The 15,723-nt window shown below is 47.9% G+C and overlaps 1 long non-coding RNA gene across 2 annotated transcripts in view; it reads left to right on the top strand.

The window, feature by feature from the left end:
* The window catches only part of LOC125774542 (uncharacterized), a 57,138-nt gene that overhangs the window by 35,854 nt on the left and 5,561 nt on the right, over positions 1-15,723 (top strand). The window contains exons 3-4 of one of the 2 annotated variants that reach the window (XR_007421029.1): positions 1,029-2,680; positions 10,296-10,869. This is a non-coding gene — a long non-coding RNA (uncharacterized LOC125774542). Of the gene's footprint in view, positions 1-1,028; positions 4,491-10,295; positions 10,870-15,723 lie in introns of those variants that run through there. The other variant, XR_007421028.1, reaches the window with a different exon arrangement.

The following is a 15,723-nucleotide window of genomic DNA, read 5'->3' as shown; positions in this document are numbered from 1 at the left end:
GCTAAGGTGTCTTGGCTAAAGTGTCTTGGCTAAGGTTTCTTGGCTAAGGTGTCTTGGCTAAGGTGTCTTGGCTAAGGTGTCTTGGCTAAGGTGTCTTGGCTAAGGTGTCTTGGCTAATGTGTCTTGGCTAAGGTGTCTTGGCTAATGTGTCTCGGCTAAGGTGTCTTGGCTAATGTGCCTTGGCTAATGTGTCTTGGCTAATGTGTCTTGGCTAAGGTGTCTTGGCTAAGGTGTCTTGGCTAAGGTGTCTTGGCTAAGGTGTCTTGGCTAATGTGTCTCGGCTAAGGTGTCTTGGCTAAGGTGTCTTGGCTAAGGTGTCTTGGCTAAGGTGTCTTGGCTAAGGTGTCTTGGCTAAGGTGTCTTGGCTAATGCGTCTCGGCTAAAGTGTCTTGGCTAAGGTGTCTTGGCTAAGGTGTCTTGGCTAAGGTGTCTTGGCTAAGGTGTCTTGGCTAATGTGTCTTGGCTAAGGTGTCTTGGCTAATGTGTCTTGGCTAAGGTGTCTTGGCTAATGTGTCTCGGCTAAGGTGTCTTGGCTAATGTGCCTTGGCTAATGTGTCTTGGCTAATGTGTCTTGGCTAAGGTGTCTTGGCTAAGGTGTCTTGGCTAAGGTGTCTTGGCTAAGGTGTCTTGGCTAAGGTGTCTTGGCTAATGTGTCTTGGCTAAGGTGTCTTGGCTAATGTGTCTTGGCTAAGGTGTCTTGGCTAATGTGTCTCGGCTAAGGTGTCTTGGCTAATGTGCCTTGGCTAATGTGTCTTGGCTAATGTGTCTTGGCTAAGGTGTCTTGGCTAAGGTGTCTTGGCTAATGTGTCTCGGCTAAGGTGTCTTGGCTAAGGTGTCTTGGCTAAGGTGTCTTGGCTAAGGTGTCTTGGCTAATGTGTCTCGGCTAAAGTGTCTTGGCTAAGGTGTCTTGGCTAAGGTGTCTTGGCTAAGGTGTCTTAGCTAATGTGTCTTGGCTAAGGTGTCTTGGCTAATGTGTCTTGGCTAAGGTGTCTTGGCTAAGGTGTCTTGGCTAATGTGTCTTGGCTAAGGTGTCTTGGCTAAGGTGTCTTGGCTAAGGTGTCTTGGCTAATGTGTCTCGGCTAATGTGTCTTGGCTAAGGTGTCTTGGCTAAGGTGTCTTGGCTAATGTGTCTTGGCTAATGTGTCTTGGCTAAGGTGTCTTGGCTAAGGTGTCTTGGCTAATGTGTCTTGGCTAAAGTGAATTGGCTTAGGTGTCTTGGCTAATGTGTCTCGGCTAAGGTGTCTTGGCTAAGGTGTCTTGGCTAATGTGTCTTGGCTAAGGTGTCTTGGCTAATGTGTCTTGGCTAAGGTGTCTTGGCTAAGGTGTCTTGGCTAAGGTGTCTTGGCTAAGGTGTTTTGGCTAATGTGTCTCGGCTAATGTGTCTTGGCTAAGGTGTCTTGACTAAGGTGTCTTGGCTAATGTGTCTTGGCTAAGGTGTCTTGGCTAAGGTGTCTTGGCTAATGTGTCTTGGCTAAAGTGTCTTGGCTAATGTGTCTCGGCTAATGTGTCTTGGCTAAGGTGTCTTGGCTAAGGTGTCTTGGCTAAGGTGTCTTGGCTAAGGTGTCTTGGCTAATGTGTTTTGGCTAAGGTGTCTTGGCTAATGTGTCTTGGCCAATGTGTCTTGGCTAATGTGTCTTGGCTAAGGTGTCTTGGCTAAAGTGTCTTGGCTAATGTGTCTCGGCTAAAGTGTCTTGGCTAAGGTGTCTTGGCTAAGGTGTCTTGGCTAAGGTGTCTTGGCTAATGTGTCTTGGCTAATGTGTCTTGGCTAAGGTGTCTTGGCTAAGGTGTCTTGGCTAATGTGTCTTGGCTAAAGTGAATTGGCTTAGGTGTCTTGGCTAATGTGTCTTGGCTAAGGTGTCTTGGCTAAGGTGTCTTGGCTAATGTGTCTCGGCTAATGTGTCTTGGCTAAGGTGTCTTGGCTAATGTGTCTCGGCTAATGTGTCTTGGCTAAGGTGTCTTGGCTAATGTGTCTCGGCTAATGTGTCTTGGCTAAGGTGTCTTGGCTAAGGTGTCTTGGCTAATGTGTCTCGGCTAATGTGTCTTGGCTAATGTGTCTCGGCTAAGGTGTCTTGGCTAAGGTGTCTTGGCTAAGGTGTCTTGACTAAGGTGTCTTGGCTAATGTGTCTCGGCTAAAGTGTCTTGGCTAAGGTGTCTTGGCTAAGGTGTCTTGGCTAAGGTGTCTTGGCTAAGGTGTCTTGGCTAATGTGTCTTGGCTAAGGTGTCTCGGCTAAAGTGTCTTGGCTAATGTGTCTCGGCTAAGGTGTCTTGGCTCATGTGTCTTGGCTAAGGTGTCTTGGCTAAGGTGTCTTGGCTAATGTGTCTTGGCTAAGGTGTCTTGGCTAATGTGTCTTGGCTAAGGTGTCTTGGCTAAGGTGTCTTGGCTAAGGTGTCTTGGCTAAGGTGTTTTGGCTAATGTGTCTCGGCTAATGTGTCCTGGCTAAGGTGTCTTGACTAAGGTGTCTCGGCTAATGTGTCTTGGCTAAGGTGTCTTGGCTAAGGTGTCTTGGCTAATGTGTCTTGGCTAAAGTGTCTTGGCTAATGTGTCTCGGCTAAAGTGTCTTGGCTAAGGTGTCTTGGCTAAGGTGTCTTGGCTAAGGTGTCTTGGCTAATGTGTTTTGGCTAAGGTGTCTTGGCTAATGTGTCTTGGCCAATGTGTCTTGGCTAATGTGTCTTGGCTAAGGTGTCTTGGCTAAAGTGTCTTGGCTAATGTGTCTCGGCTATAGTGTCTTGGCTAAGGTGTCTTGGCTAAGGTGTCTTGGCTAAGGTGTCTTGGCTAATGTGTCTTGGCTAATGTGTCTTGGCTAAGGTGTCTTGGCTAAGGTGTCTTGGCTAATGTGTCTTGGCTAAAGTGAATTGGCTTAGGTGTCTTGGCTAATGTGTCTTGGCTAAGGTGTCTTGGCTAAGGTGTCTTGGCTAATGTGTCTCGGCTAATGTGTCTTGGCTAATGTGTTTTGGCTAATGTGTCTCGGCTAATGTGTCTTGGCTAAGGTGTCTTGGCTAATGTGTCTCGGCTAATGTGTCTTGGCTAAGGTGTCTTGGCTAAGGTGTCTTGGCTAATGTGTCTCGGCTAATGTGTCTTGGCTAATGTGTCTCGGCTAAGGTGTCTTGGCTAAGGTGTCTTGGCTAAGGTGTCTTGGCTAAGGTGTCTTGGCTAATGTGTCTCGGCTAAAGTGTCTTGGCTAAGGTGTCTTGGCTAAGGTGTCTTGGCTAAGGTGTCTTGGCTAAGGTGTCTTGGCTAATGTGTCTTGGCTAAGGTGTCTCGGCTAAAGTGTCTTGGCTAATGTGTCTCGGCTAAGGTGTCTTGGCTCATGTGTCTTGGCTAAGGTGTCTTGGCTAAGGTGTCTTGGCTAAGGTGTCTTGGCTAAGGTGTCTTGGCTAAGGTGTCTTGGCTAATGTGTCTTGGCTAAGGTGTCTTGGCTAATGTGTCTCGGCTAAGGTGTCTTGGCCAAGGTGTCTTGGCTAATGTGTCTTGGCTAAGGTGTCTTGGCTAATGTGTCTTGGCTAATGTGTCTTGGCTAAAGTGTCTTGGCTTAGGTGTCTTGGCTAATGTGTCTCGGCTAAGGTGTCTTGGCTAAGGTGTCTTGGCTAATGTGTCTTGGCTAAAGTGTCTTGGCTAATGTGTCTTGGCTAAAGTGTCTTGGCTAAGGTGTCTTGGCTAAGGTGTCTTGGCTAAGGTGTCTTGGCTAAGGTGTCTTGGCTAAGGTGTCTTGGCTAAGGTGTCTTGGCTAATGTGTCTCGGCTAAGGTGTCTTGGCTAATGTGTCTTGGCTAAGGTGTCTTGGCTAAGGTGTCTTGGCTAAGGTGTCTTGGCTAAGGTGTCTTGGCTAAGGTGTCTTGGCTAAGGTGTCTTGGCTAAGGTGTCTTGGCTAAGGTGTCTTGGCTAAGGTGTCTTGGCTAAGGTGTCTTGGCTAATGTGTCTTGGCTAAGGTGTCTTGGCTAATGTGTCTTGGCTAAGGTGTCTTGGCTAATGTGTCTCGGCTAAGGTGTCTTGGCTAATGTGCCTTGGCTAATGTGTCTTGGCTAATGTGTCTTGGCTAAGGTGTCTTGGCTAAGGTGTCTTGGCTAAGGTGTCTTGGCTAAGGTGTCTTGGCTAATGTGTCTCGGCTAAGGTGTCTTGGCTAAGGTGTCTTGGCTAAGGTGTCTTGGCTAAGGTGTCTTGGCTAAGGTGTCTTGGCTAAGGTGTCTTGGCTAAGGTGTCTTGGCTAAGGTGTCTTGGCTAAGGTGTCTTGGCTAAGGTGTCTTGGCTAAGGTGTCTTGGCTAATGTGTCTCGGCTAAAGTGTCTTGGCTAAGGTGTCTTGGCTAAGGTGTCTTGGCTAAGGTGTCTTGGCTAATGTGTCTTGGCTAAGGTGTCTTGGCTAATGTGTCTTGGCTAAGGTGTCTTGGCTAATGTGTCTCGGCTAAGGTGTCTTGGCTAATGTGCCTTGGCTAATGTGTCTTGGCTAATGTGTCTTGGCTAAGGTGTCTTGGCTAAGGTGTCTTGGCTAAGGTGTCTTGGCTAAGGTGTCTTGGCTAAGGTGTCTTGGCTAATGTGTCTTGGCTAAGGTGTCTTGGCTAATGTGTCTTGGCTAAGGTGTCTTGGCTAATGTGTCTCGGCTAAGGTGTCTTGGCTAATGTGCCTTGGCTAATGTGTCTTGGCTAATGTGTCTTGGCTAAGGTGTCTTGGCTAAGGTGTCTTGGCTAATGTGTCTCGGCTAAGGTGTCTTGGTTAAGGTGTCTTGGCTAAGGTGTCTTGGCTAAGGTGTTTTGGCTAATGTGTCTCGGCTAAAGTGTCTTGGCTAAGGTGTCTTGGCTAAGGTGTCTTGGCTAAGGTGTCTTAGCTAATGTGTCTTGGCTAAGGTGTCTTGGCTAATGTGTCTTGGCTAAGGTGTCTTGGCTAAGGTGTCTTGGCTAATGTGTCTTGGCTAAGGTGTCTTGGCTAAGGTGTCTTGGCTAAGGTGTCTTGGCTAATGTGTCTCGGATAATGTGTCTTGGCTAAGGTGTCTTGGCTAAGGTGTCTTGGCTAATGTGTCTTGGCTAATGTGTCTTGGCTAAGGTGTCTTGGCTAAGGTGTCTTGGCTAATGTGTCTTGGCTAAAGTGAATTGGCTTAGGTGTCTTGGCTAATGTGTCTTGGCTAAGGTGTCTTGGCTAAGGTGTCTTGGCTAATGTGTCTTGGCTAAGGTGTCTTGGCTAATGTGTCTTGGCTAAGGTGTCTTGGCTAATGTGTCTTGGCTAAGGTGTCTTGGCTAAGGTGTCTTGGCTAATGTGTCTTGGCTAATGTGTCTTGGCTAAGGTGTCTTGGCTAAGGTGTCTTGGCTAATGTGTCTTGGCTAAAGTGAATTGGCTTAGGTGTCTTGGCTAATGTGTCTTGGCTAAGGTGTCTTGGCTAAGGTGTCTTGGCTAAGGTGTCTTGGCTAATGTGTCTTGGCTAAAGTGTCTTGGCTAATGTGTCTCGGCTAAAGTGTCTTGGCTAAGGTGTCTTGGCTAAGGTGTCTTGGCTAAGGTGTCTTGGCTAAGGTGTCTTGGCTAATGTGTTTTGGCTAAGGTGTCTTGGCTAATGTGTCTTGGCCAATGTGTCTTGGCTAATGTGTCTTGGCTAAGGTGTCTTGGCTAAAGTGTCTTGGCTAATGTGTCTCGGCTAAAGTGTCTTGGCTAAGGTGTCTTGGCTAAGGTGTCTTGGCTAAGGTGTCTTGGCTAATGTGTCTTGGCTAATGTGTCTTGGCTAAGGTGTCTTGGCTAAGGTGTCTTGGCTAATGTGTCTTGGCTAAAGTGAATTGGCTTAGGTGTCTTGGCTAATGTGTCTTGGCTAAGGTGTCTTGGCTAAGGTGTCTTGGCTAATGTGTCTCGGCTAATGTGTCTTGGCTAAGGTGTCTTGGCTAATGTGTCTCGGCTAATGTGTCTTGGCTAAGGTGTCTTGGCTAATGTGTCTCGGCTAATGTGTCTTGGCTAAGGTGTCTTGGCTAAGGTGTCTTGGCTAATGTGTCTCGGCTAATGTGTCTTGGCTAATGTGTCTCGGCTAAGGTGTCTTGGCTAAGGTGTCTTGGCTAAGGTGTCTTGACTAAGGTGTCTTGGCTAATGTGTCTCGGCTAAAGTGTCTTGGCTAAGGTGTCTTGGCTAAGGTGTCTTGGCTAAGGTGTCTTGGCTAAGGTGTCTTGGCTAATGTGTCTTGGCTAAGGTGTCTCGGCTAAAGTGTCTTGGCTAATGTGTCTCGGCTAAGGTGTCTTGGCTCATGTGTCTTGGCTAAGGTGTCTTGGCTAAGGTGTCTTGGCTAATGTGTCTTGGCTAATGTGTCTCGGCTAATGTGTCTTGGCTAAGGTGTCTTGGCTAAGGTGTCTTGGCTAATGTGTCTCGGCTAATGTGTCTTGGCTAATGTGTCTCGGCTAAGGTGTCTTGGCTAAGGTGTCTTGGCTAAAGTGAATTGGCTTAGGTGTCTTGGCTAATGTGTCTTGGCTAAGGTGTCTTGGCTAAGGTGTCTTGGCTAAGGTGTCTTGGCTAAGGTGTTTTGGCTAATGTGTCTCGGCTAATGTGTCTTGGCTAAGGTGTCTTGACTAAGGTGTCTTGGCTAATGTGTCTTGGCTAAGGTGTCTTGGCTAAGGTGTCTTGGCTAATGTGTCTTGGCTAATGTGTCTTGGCTAATGTGTTTTGGCTAATGTGTCTCGGCTAATGTGTCTTGGCTAAGGTGTCTTGGCTAATGTGTCTCGGCTAATGTGTCTTGGCTAAGGTGTCTTGGCTAAGGTGTCTTGGCTAATGTGTCTCGGCTAATGTGTCTTGGCTAATGTGTCTCGGCTAAGGTGTCTTGGCTAAGGTGTCTTGGCTAAGGTGTCTTGGCTAAGGTGTCTTGACTAAGGTGTCTTGGCTAATGTGTCTCGGCTAAAGTGTTTTGGCTAAGGTGTCTTGGCTAAGGTGTCTTGGCTAAGGTGTCTTGGCTAAGGTGTCTTGGCTAATGTGTCTTGGCTAAGGTGTCTCGGCTAAAGTGTCTTGGCTAATGTGTCTCGGCTAAGGTGTCTTGGCTCATGTGTCTTGGCTAAGGTGTCTTGGCTAAGGTGTCTTGGCTAAGGTGTCTTGGCTAAGGTGTCTTGGCTTAGGTGTCTTGGCTAATGTGTCTTGGCTAAGGTGTCTTGGCTAATGTGTCTCGGCTAAGGTGTCTTGGCCAAGGTGTCTTGGCTAATGTGTCTTGGCTAAGGTGTCTTGGCTAATGTGTCTTGGCTAAAGTGTCTTGGCTTAGGTGTCTTGGCTAATGTGTCTCGGCTAAGGTGTCTTGGCTAAGGTGTCTTGGCTAATGTGTCTTGGCTAAAGTGTCTTGGCTAATGTGTCTTGGCTAAAGTGTCTTGGCTAAGGTGTCTTGGCTAAGGTGTCTTGGCTAAGGTGTCTTGGCTAAGGTGTCTTGGCTAAGGTGTCTTGGCTAAGGTGTCTTGGCTAATGTGTCTCGGCTAAGGTGTCTTGGCTAATGTGTCTTGGCTAAGGTGTCTTGGCTAAGGTGTCTTGGCTAAGGTGTCTTGGCTAAGGTGTCTTGGCTAAGGTGTCTTGGCTAAGGTGTCTTGGCTAAGGTGTCTTGGCTAAGGTGTCTTGGCTAAGGTGTCTTGGCTAATGTGTCTTGGCTAAGGTGTCTTGGCTAATGTGTCTTGGCTAAGGTGTCTTGGCTAATGTGTCTCGGCTAAGGTGTCTTGGCTAATGTGCCTTGGCTAATGTGTCTTGGCTAATGTGTCTTGGCTAAGGTGTCTTGGCTAAGGTGTCTTGGCTAAGGTGTCTTGGCTAAGGTGTCTTGGCTAATGTGTCTCGGCTAAGGTGTCTTGGCTAAGGTGTCTTGGCTAAGGTGTCTTGGCTAAGGTGTCTTGGCTAAGGTGTCTTGGCTAAGGTGTCTTGGCTAAGGTGTCTTGGCTAAGGTGTCTTGGCTAAGGTGTCTTGGCTAATGTGTCTCGGCTAAAGTGTCTTGGCTAAGGTGTCTTGGCTAAGGTGTCTTGGCTAAGGTGTCTTGGCCAATGTGTCTTGGCTAAGGTGTCTTGGCTAATGTGTCTTGGCTAAGGTGTCTTGGCTAATGTGTCTCGGCTAAGGTGTCTTGGCTAATGTGCCTTGGCTAATGTGTCTTGGCTAATGTGTCTTGGCTAAGGTGTCTTGGCTAAGGTGTCTTGGCTAAGGTGTCTTGGCTAAGGTGTCTTGGCTAATGTGTCTTGGCTAAGGTGTCTTGGCTAATGTGTCTTGGCTAAGGTGTCTTGGCTAATGTGTCTCGGCTAAGGTGTCTTGGCTAATGTGCCTTGGCTAATGTGTCTTGGCTAATGTGTCTTGGCTAAGGTGTCTTGGCTAAGGTGTCTTGGCTAATGTGTCTCGGCTAAGGTGTCTTGGCTAAGGTGTCTTGGCTAAGGTGTCTTGGCTAAGGTGTCTTGGCTAATGTGTCTCGGCTAAAGTGTCTTGGCTAAGGTGTCTTGGCTAAGGTGTCTTGGCTAAGGTGTCTTAGCTAATGTGTCTTGGCTAAGGTGTCTTGGCTAATGTGTCTTGGCTAAGGTGTCTTGGCTAAGGTGTCTTGGCTAATGTGTCTTGGCTAAGGTGTCTTGGCTAAGGTGTCTTGGCTAAGGTGTCTTGGCTAATGTGTCTCGGCTAATGTGTCTTGGCTAAGGTGTCTTGGCTAAGGTGTCTTGGCTAATGTGTCTTGGCTAATGTGTCTTGGCTAAGGTGTCTTGGCTAAGGTGTCTTGGCTAATGTGTCTTGGCTAAAGTGAATTGGCTTAGGTGTCTTGGCTAATGTGTCTTGGCTAAGGTGTCTTGGCTAAGGTGTCTTGGCTAATGTGTCTTGGCTAAGGTGTCTTGGCTAATGTGTCTTGGCTAAGGTGTCTTGGCTAAGGTGTCTTGGCTAAGGTGTTTTGGCTAATGTGTCTCGGCTAATGTGTCTTGGCTAAGGTGTCTTGACTAAGGTGTCTTGGCTAATGTGTCTTGGCTAAGGTGTCTTGGCTAAGGTGTCTTGGCTAATGTGTCTTGGCTAAAGTGTCTTGGCTAATGTGTCTCGGCTAAAGTGTCTTGGCTAAGGTGTCTTGGCTAAGGTGTCTTGGCTAAGGTGTCTTGGCTAAGGTGTCTTGGCTAATGTGTTTTGGCTAAGGTGTCTTGGCTAATGTGTCTTGGCCAATGTGTCTTGGCTAATGTGTCTTGGCTAAGGTGTCTTGGCTAAAGTGTCTTGGCTAATGTGTCTCGGCTAAAGTGTCTTGGCTAAGGTGTCTTGGCTAAGGTGTCTTGGCTAAGGTGTCTTGGCTAATGTGTCTTGGCTAATGTGTCTTGGCTAAGGTGTCTTGGCTAAGGTGTCTTGGCTAATGTGTCTTGGCTAAAGTGAATTGGCTAAGGTGTCTTGGCTAATGTGTCTTGGCTAAGGTGTCTTGGCTAAGGTGTCTTGGCTAATGTGTCTCGGCTAATGTGTCTTGGCTAAGGTGTCTTGGCTAATGTGTCTCGGCTAATGTGTCTTGGCTAAGGTGTCTTGGCTAATGTGTCTCGGCTAATGTGTCTTGGCTAAGGTGTCTTGGCTAAGGTGTCTTGGCTAATGTGTCGCGGCTAATGTGTCTTGGCTAATGTGTTTCTCTAAGGTGTCTTGGCTAAGGTGTCTTGGCTAAGGTGTCTTGACTAAGGTGTCTTGGCTAATGTTTCTCGGCTAAAGTGTCTTGGCTAAGGTGTCTTGGCTAAGGTGTCTTGGCTAAGGTGTCTTGGCTAAGGTGTCTTGGCTAATGTGTCTTGGCTAAGGTGTCTCGGCTAAAGTGTCTTGGCTAATGTGTCTCGGCTAAGGTGTCTTGGCTCATGTGTCTTGGCTAAGGTGTCTTGGCTAAGGTGTCTTGGCTAATGTGTCTTGGCTAATGTGTCTCGGCTAATGTGTCTTGGCTAAGGTGTCTTGGCTAAGGTGTCTTGGCTAATGTGTCTCGGCTAATGTGTCTTGGCTAATGTGTCTCGGCTAAGGTGTCTTGGCTAAGGTGTCTTGGCTAAAGTGAATTGGCTTAGGTGTCTTGGCTAATGTGTCTTGGCTAAGGTGTCTTGGCTAAGGTGTCTTGGCTAAGGTGTCTTGGCTAAGGTGTTTTGGCTAATGTGTCTCGGCGAATGTGTCTTGGCTAAGGTGTCTTGACTAAGGTGTCTTGGCTAATGTGTCTTGGCTAAGGTGTCTTGGCTAAGGTGTCTTGGCTAATGTGTCTTGGCTAAAGTGTCTTGGCTAATGTGTCTCGGCTAAAGTGTCTTGGCTAAGGTGTCTTGGCTAAGGTGTCTTGGCTAAGGTGTCTTGGCTAATGTGTTTTGGCTAAGGTGTCTTGGCTAATGTGTCTTGGCCAATGTGTCTTGGCTAATGTGTCTTCGCTAAGGTGTCTTGGCTAAAGTGTCTTGGCTAATGTGTCTCGGCTAAAGTGTCTTGGCTAAGGTGTCTTGGCTAAGGTGTCTTGGCTAAGGTGTCTTGGCTAATGTGTCTTGGCTAATGTGTCTTGGCTAAGGTGTCTTGGCTAAGGTGTCTTGGCTAATGTGTCTTGGCTAAAGTGAATTGGCTTAGGTGTCTTGGCTAATGTGTCTTGGCTAAGGTGTCTTGGCTAAGGTGTCTTGGCTAATGTGTCTCGGCTAATGTGTCTTGGCTAAGGTGTCTTGGCTAATGTGTCTCGGCTAATGTGTCTTGGCTAAGGTGTCTTGGCTAATGTGTCTCGGCTAATGTGTCTTGGCTAAGGTGTCTTGGCTAAGGTGTCTTGGCTAATGTGTCTCGGCTAATGTGTCTTGGCTAATGTGTCTCGGCTAAGGTGTCTTGGCTAAGGTGTCTTGGCTAAGGTGTCTTGACTAAGGTGTCTTGGCTAATGTGTCTCGGCTAAAGTGTCTTGGCTAAGGTGTCTTGGCTAAGGTGTCTTGGCTAAGGTGTCTTGGCTAAGGTGTCTTGGCTAATGTGTCTTGGCTAAGGTGTCTCGGCTAAAGTGTCTTGGCTAATGTGTCTCGGCTAAGGTGTCTTGGTTCATGTGTCTTGGCTAAGGTGTCTTGGCTAAGGTGTCTTGGCTAAGGTGTCTTGGCTAAGGTGTCTTGGCTAAGGTGTCTTGGCTAATGTGTCTTGGCTAAGGTGTCTTGGCTAATGTGTCTCGGCTAAGGTGTCTTGGCCAAGGTGTCTTGGCTAATGTGTCTTGGCTAAGGTGTCTTGGCTAATGTGTCTTGGCTAATGTGTCTTGGCTAAAGTGTCTTGGCTTAGGTGTCTTGGCTAATGTGTCTCGGCTAAGGTGTCTTGGCTAAGGTGTCTTGGCTAATGTGTCTTGGCTAAAGTGTCTTTGCTAATGTGTCTTGGCTAAAGTGTCTTGGCTAAGGTGTCTTGGCTAAGGTGTCTTGGCTAAGGTGTCTTGGCTAATGTGTCTCGGCTAAGGTGTCTTGGCTAATGTGTCTTGGCTAAGGTGTCTTGGCTAAGGTGTCTTGGCTAAGGTGTCTTGGCTAAGGTGTCTTGGCTAATGTGTCTTGGCTAATGTGTCTTGGCTAATGTGTCTTGGCTAAGGTGTCTTGGCTAAGGTGTCTTGGCTAAGGTGTCTTGGCTAAGGTGTCTTGGCTAAGGTGTCTTGGCTAATGTGTCTTGGCTAAAGTGAATTGGCTTAGGTGTCTTGGCTAATGTGTCTTGGCTAAGGTGTCTTGGCTAAGGTGTCTTGGCTAATGTGTCTCGGCTAATGTGTCTTGGCTAAGGTGTCTTGGCTAATGTGTCTCGGCTAATGTGTCTTGGCTAAGGTGTCTTGGCTAATGTGTCTCGGCTAATGTGTCTTGGCTAAGGTGTCTTGGCTAAGGTGTCTTGGCTAATGTGTCTCGGCTAATGTGTCTTGGCTAATGTGTCTCGGCTAAGGTGTCTTGGCTAAGGTGTCTTGGCTAAGGTGTCTTGACTAAGGTGTCTTGGCTAATGTGTCTCGGCTAAAGTGTCTTGGCTAAGGTGTCTTGGCTAAGGTGTCTTGGCTAATGTGTCTCGGCTAATGTGTCTTGGCTAAGGTGTCTTGGCTAATGTGTCTCGGCTAATGTGTCTTGGCTAAGGTGTCTTGGCTAATGTGTCTCGGCTAATGTGTCTTGGCTAAGGTGTCTTGGCTAAGGTGTCTTGGCTAATGTGTCTCGGCTAATGTGTCTTGGCTAATGTGTCTCGGCTAAGGTGTCTTGGCTAAGGTGTCTTGGCTAAGGTGTCTTGACTAAGGTGTCTTGGCTAATGTGTCTCGGCTAAAGTGTCTTGGCTAAGGTGTCTTGGCTAAGGTGTCTTGGCTAAGGTGTCTTGGCTAAGGTGTCTTGGCTAATGTGTCTTGGCTAAGGTGTCTCGGCTAAAGTGTCTTGGCTAATGTGTCTCGGCTAAGGTGTCTTGGCTCATGTGTCTTGGCTAAGGTGTCTTGGCTAAGGTGTCTTGGCTAAGGTGTCTTGGCTAAGGTGTCTTGGCTAAGGTGTCTTGGCTAATGTGTCTTGGCTAAGGTGTCTTGGCTAATGTGTCTCGGCTAAGGTGTCTTGGCCAAGGTGTCTTGGCTAATGTGTCTTGGCTAAGGTGTCTTGGCTAATGTGTCTTGGCTAATGTGTCTTGGCTAAAGTGTCTTGGCTTAGGTGTCTTGGCTAATGTGTCTCGGCTAAGGTGTCTTGGCTAAGGTATCTTGGCTAATGTGTCTTGGCTAAAGTGTCTTGGCTAATGTGTCTTGGCTAAAGTGTCTTGGCTAAGGTGTCTTGGCTAAGGTGTCTTGGCTAAGGTGTCTTGGCTAATGTGTCTCGGCTAAGGTGTCTTGGCTAATGTGTCTTGGCTAAGGTGTCTTGGCTAAGGTGTCTTGGCTAAGGTGTCTTGGCTAAGGTGTCTTGGCTAAGGTGTCTTGGCTAATGTGTCTCGGCTAAGGTGTCTTGGCTAATGTGTCTTGGCTAAGGTGTCTTGGCTAAGGTGTCTTGGCTAAGGTGTCTTGGCTAAGGTGTCTTGGCTAAGGTGTCTTGGCTAAGGTGTCTTGGCTAAGGTGTCTTGGCTAAGGTGTCTTGGCTAAGGTGTCTTGGCTAAGGTGTCTTGGCTAATGTGTCTTGGCTAAGGTGTCTTGGCTAATGTGTCTTGGCTAAGGTGTCTTGGCTAATGTGTCTCGGCTAAGGTGTCTTGGCTAATGTGCCTTGGCTAATGTGTCTTGGCTAAGGTGTCTTGGCTAAGGTGTCTTGGCTAAGGTGTCTTGGCTAAGGTGTCTTGGCTAATGTGTCTCGGCTAAGGTGTCTTGGCTAAGGTGTCTTGGCTAAGGTGTCTTGGCTAAGGTGTCTTGGCTAAGGTGTCTTGGCTAATGTGTCTCGGCTAAGGTGTCTTGGCTTATGTGTCTTGGCTAAGGTGTCTTGGCTAATGTGTCTCGGCTAAGGTGTCTTGGCTTATGTGTCTTGGCTAAGGTGTCTTGGCTAAGGTGTCTTGGCTAATGTGTCTCGGCTAAGGCGTCTTGGCTAAGGTGTCTTGGCTAAGGTGTCTTGGCTAAGGTGTCTTGGCTAAGGTGTCTTGGCTAACGTGTCTTGGCTAAGGTGTCTTGGCTAATGTGTCTCGGCTAAGGTGTCTTGGCTAATGTGTCTTGGCTAAGGTGTCTTGGCTAAGGTGTCTTGGCTAAGGTGTCTTGGCTAAGGTGTCTTGGCTAATGTGTCTCGGCTAAGGTGTCTCGGCTAAGGTGTCTTGGCTAATATGTCTTGGCTAAGGTGTCTTGGCTAAGGTGTCTTGGCTAAGGTGTCTTGGCTGAGGTGTCTTGGCTAATGTGTCTCGGCTAAAGTGTCTTGGCTAAGGTGTCTTGGCTAAGGTGTCTTGGCTAAGGTGTCTTGGCTAATGTGTCTCGGCTAAGGTGTCTTGGCTAATGTGTCTTGGCTAAGGTGTCTTGGCTAAGGTGTCTTGGCTAAGGTGACTTGGCTAATGTGTCTCGGCTAAAGTGTCTTGGCTAAGGTGTCTTGGCTAAGGTGTCTTGGCTAAGGTGTCTTGGCTAAGGTGTCTTGGCTAATGTGTCTCGGCTAAGGTGTCTTGGCTAAGGTGTCTTGGCTAATGTGTCTCGGCTAAGGCGTCTTGGCTAAGGTGTCTTGGCTAAGGTGTCTTGGCTAAAGTGTCTTGGCTAAGGTGTCTTGGCTAAGGTGTCTCGGCTAATGTGTCTCGGCTAAAGTGTCTTGGCTAAGGTGTCTTGGCTAATGTGTCTCGGCTAATGTGTCTCGGCTAAGGTGTCTTGGCTAAGGTGTCTCGGCGAAAGTGTCTTGGCTAAGGTTTCTTGGCTTAGGTGTCTTGGCTAAGGTGTCTTGGCATATGTTTCTTGGCTAAGGTGTCTTGGCTAATGTGTCTCGGCTAAGGTGTCTTGGCCAAGGTGTCTTGGCTAATGTGTCTTGGCTAAGGTGTCTTGGCTAAGGTGTCTTGGCTAATGTGTCTTGGCTAAAGTGTCTTGGCTAAGGTGTCTTGGCTAATGTGTCTCGGCTAAAGTGTCTTGGCTAAGGTGTCTTGGCTAATGTGTCTTGGCTAAGGTGTCTTGGCTAAGGTGTCTTGGCTAATGTGTCTCGGCTAAGGTGTCTTGGCTAAGGTGTCTTGGCTAATGTGTCTCGGCTAAGGTGTCTTGGCTAATGTGTCTTGGCTAAGGTGTCTTGGCTAAAGTGTCTTGGCTAAGGTGTCTTGGCTAAGGTGTCTCGGCTAATGTGTCTCGGCTAAAGTGTCTTGGCTAAGGTGTCTTAGCTAATGTGTCTCGGCTAATGTGTCTCGGCTAATGTGTCTTGGCTAAGGTGTCTTGGCTAATGTGTCTTGGCTAAGGTGTCTTGGCTAAGGTGTCTTGGCATATGTGTCTTGGCTAAGGTGTCTTGGCTAATGTGTCTCGGCTAAGGTGTCTTTGCCAAGGTGTCTTGGCTAATGTGTCTTGGCTAAGGTGTCTTGGCTAAGGTGTCTTGGCTAAGGTGTCTTGGCTAATGTGTCTCGGCTAATGTGTCTTGGCTAATGTGTCTCGGCTAAGGTGTCTTGGCTAAGGTGTCTTGGCTAAGGTGTCTTGACTAAGGTGTCTTGGCTAATGTGTCTCGGCTAAAGTGTCTTGGCTAAGGTGTCTTGGCTAAGGTGTCTTGGCTAAGGTGTCTTGGCTAAGGTGTCTTGGCTAATGTGTCTTGGCTAAGGTGTCTCGGCTAAAGTGTCTTGGCTAATGTGTCTCGGCTAAGGTGTCTTGGCTCATGTGTCTTGGCTAAGGTGTCTTGGCTAAGGTGTCTTGGCTAAGGTGTCTTGGCTAAGGTGTCTTGGCTAAGGTGTCTTGGCTAATGAGTCTTGGCTAAGGTGTCTTGGCTAATGTGTCTCGGCTAAGGTGTCTTGGCCAAGGTGTCTTGGCTAATGTGTCTTGGCTAAGGTGTCTTGGCTAATGTGTCTTGGCTAATGTGTCTTGGCTAAAGTGTCTTGGCTTAGGTGTCTTGGCTAATGTGTCTCGGCTAAGGTGTCTTGGCTAAGGTGTCTTGGCTAATGTGTCTTGGCTAAAGTGTCTTGGCTAATGTGTCTTGGCTAAAGTGTCTTGGCTAAGGTGTCTTGGCTAAGGTGTCTTGGCTAAGGTGTCTTGGCTAATGTGTCTCGGCTAAGGTGTCTTGGCTAATGTGTCTTGGCTAAGGTGTCTTGGCTAAGGTGTCTTGGCTAAGGTGTCTTGGCTAAGGTGTCTTGGCTAATGTGTCTCGGCTAAGGTGTCTTGGCTAATGTGTCTTGGCTAAGGTGTCTTGGCTAAGGTGTCTTGGCTAAGGTGTCTTGGCTAAGGTGTCTTGGCTAAGGTGTCTTGGCTAAGGTGTCTTGGCTAAGGTGTCTTGGCTAAGGTGTCTTGGCTAAGGTGTCTTGGC

This window comes from Anopheles funestus, unplaced genomic scaffold (assembly GCF_943734845.2).
Source record: "Anopheles funestus unplaced genomic scaffold, idAnoFuneDA-416_04 scaffold_26_ctg1, whole genome shotgun sequence".
In the NCBI taxonomy this organism is placed as follows: domain Eukaryota; kingdom Metazoa; phylum Arthropoda; class Insecta; order Diptera; family Culicidae; genus Anopheles; species Anopheles funestus.
The sequence above is the reverse complement of the archived record's forward strand: the minus strand, read 5'-3'. Positions and strand labels throughout refer to the sequence as shown.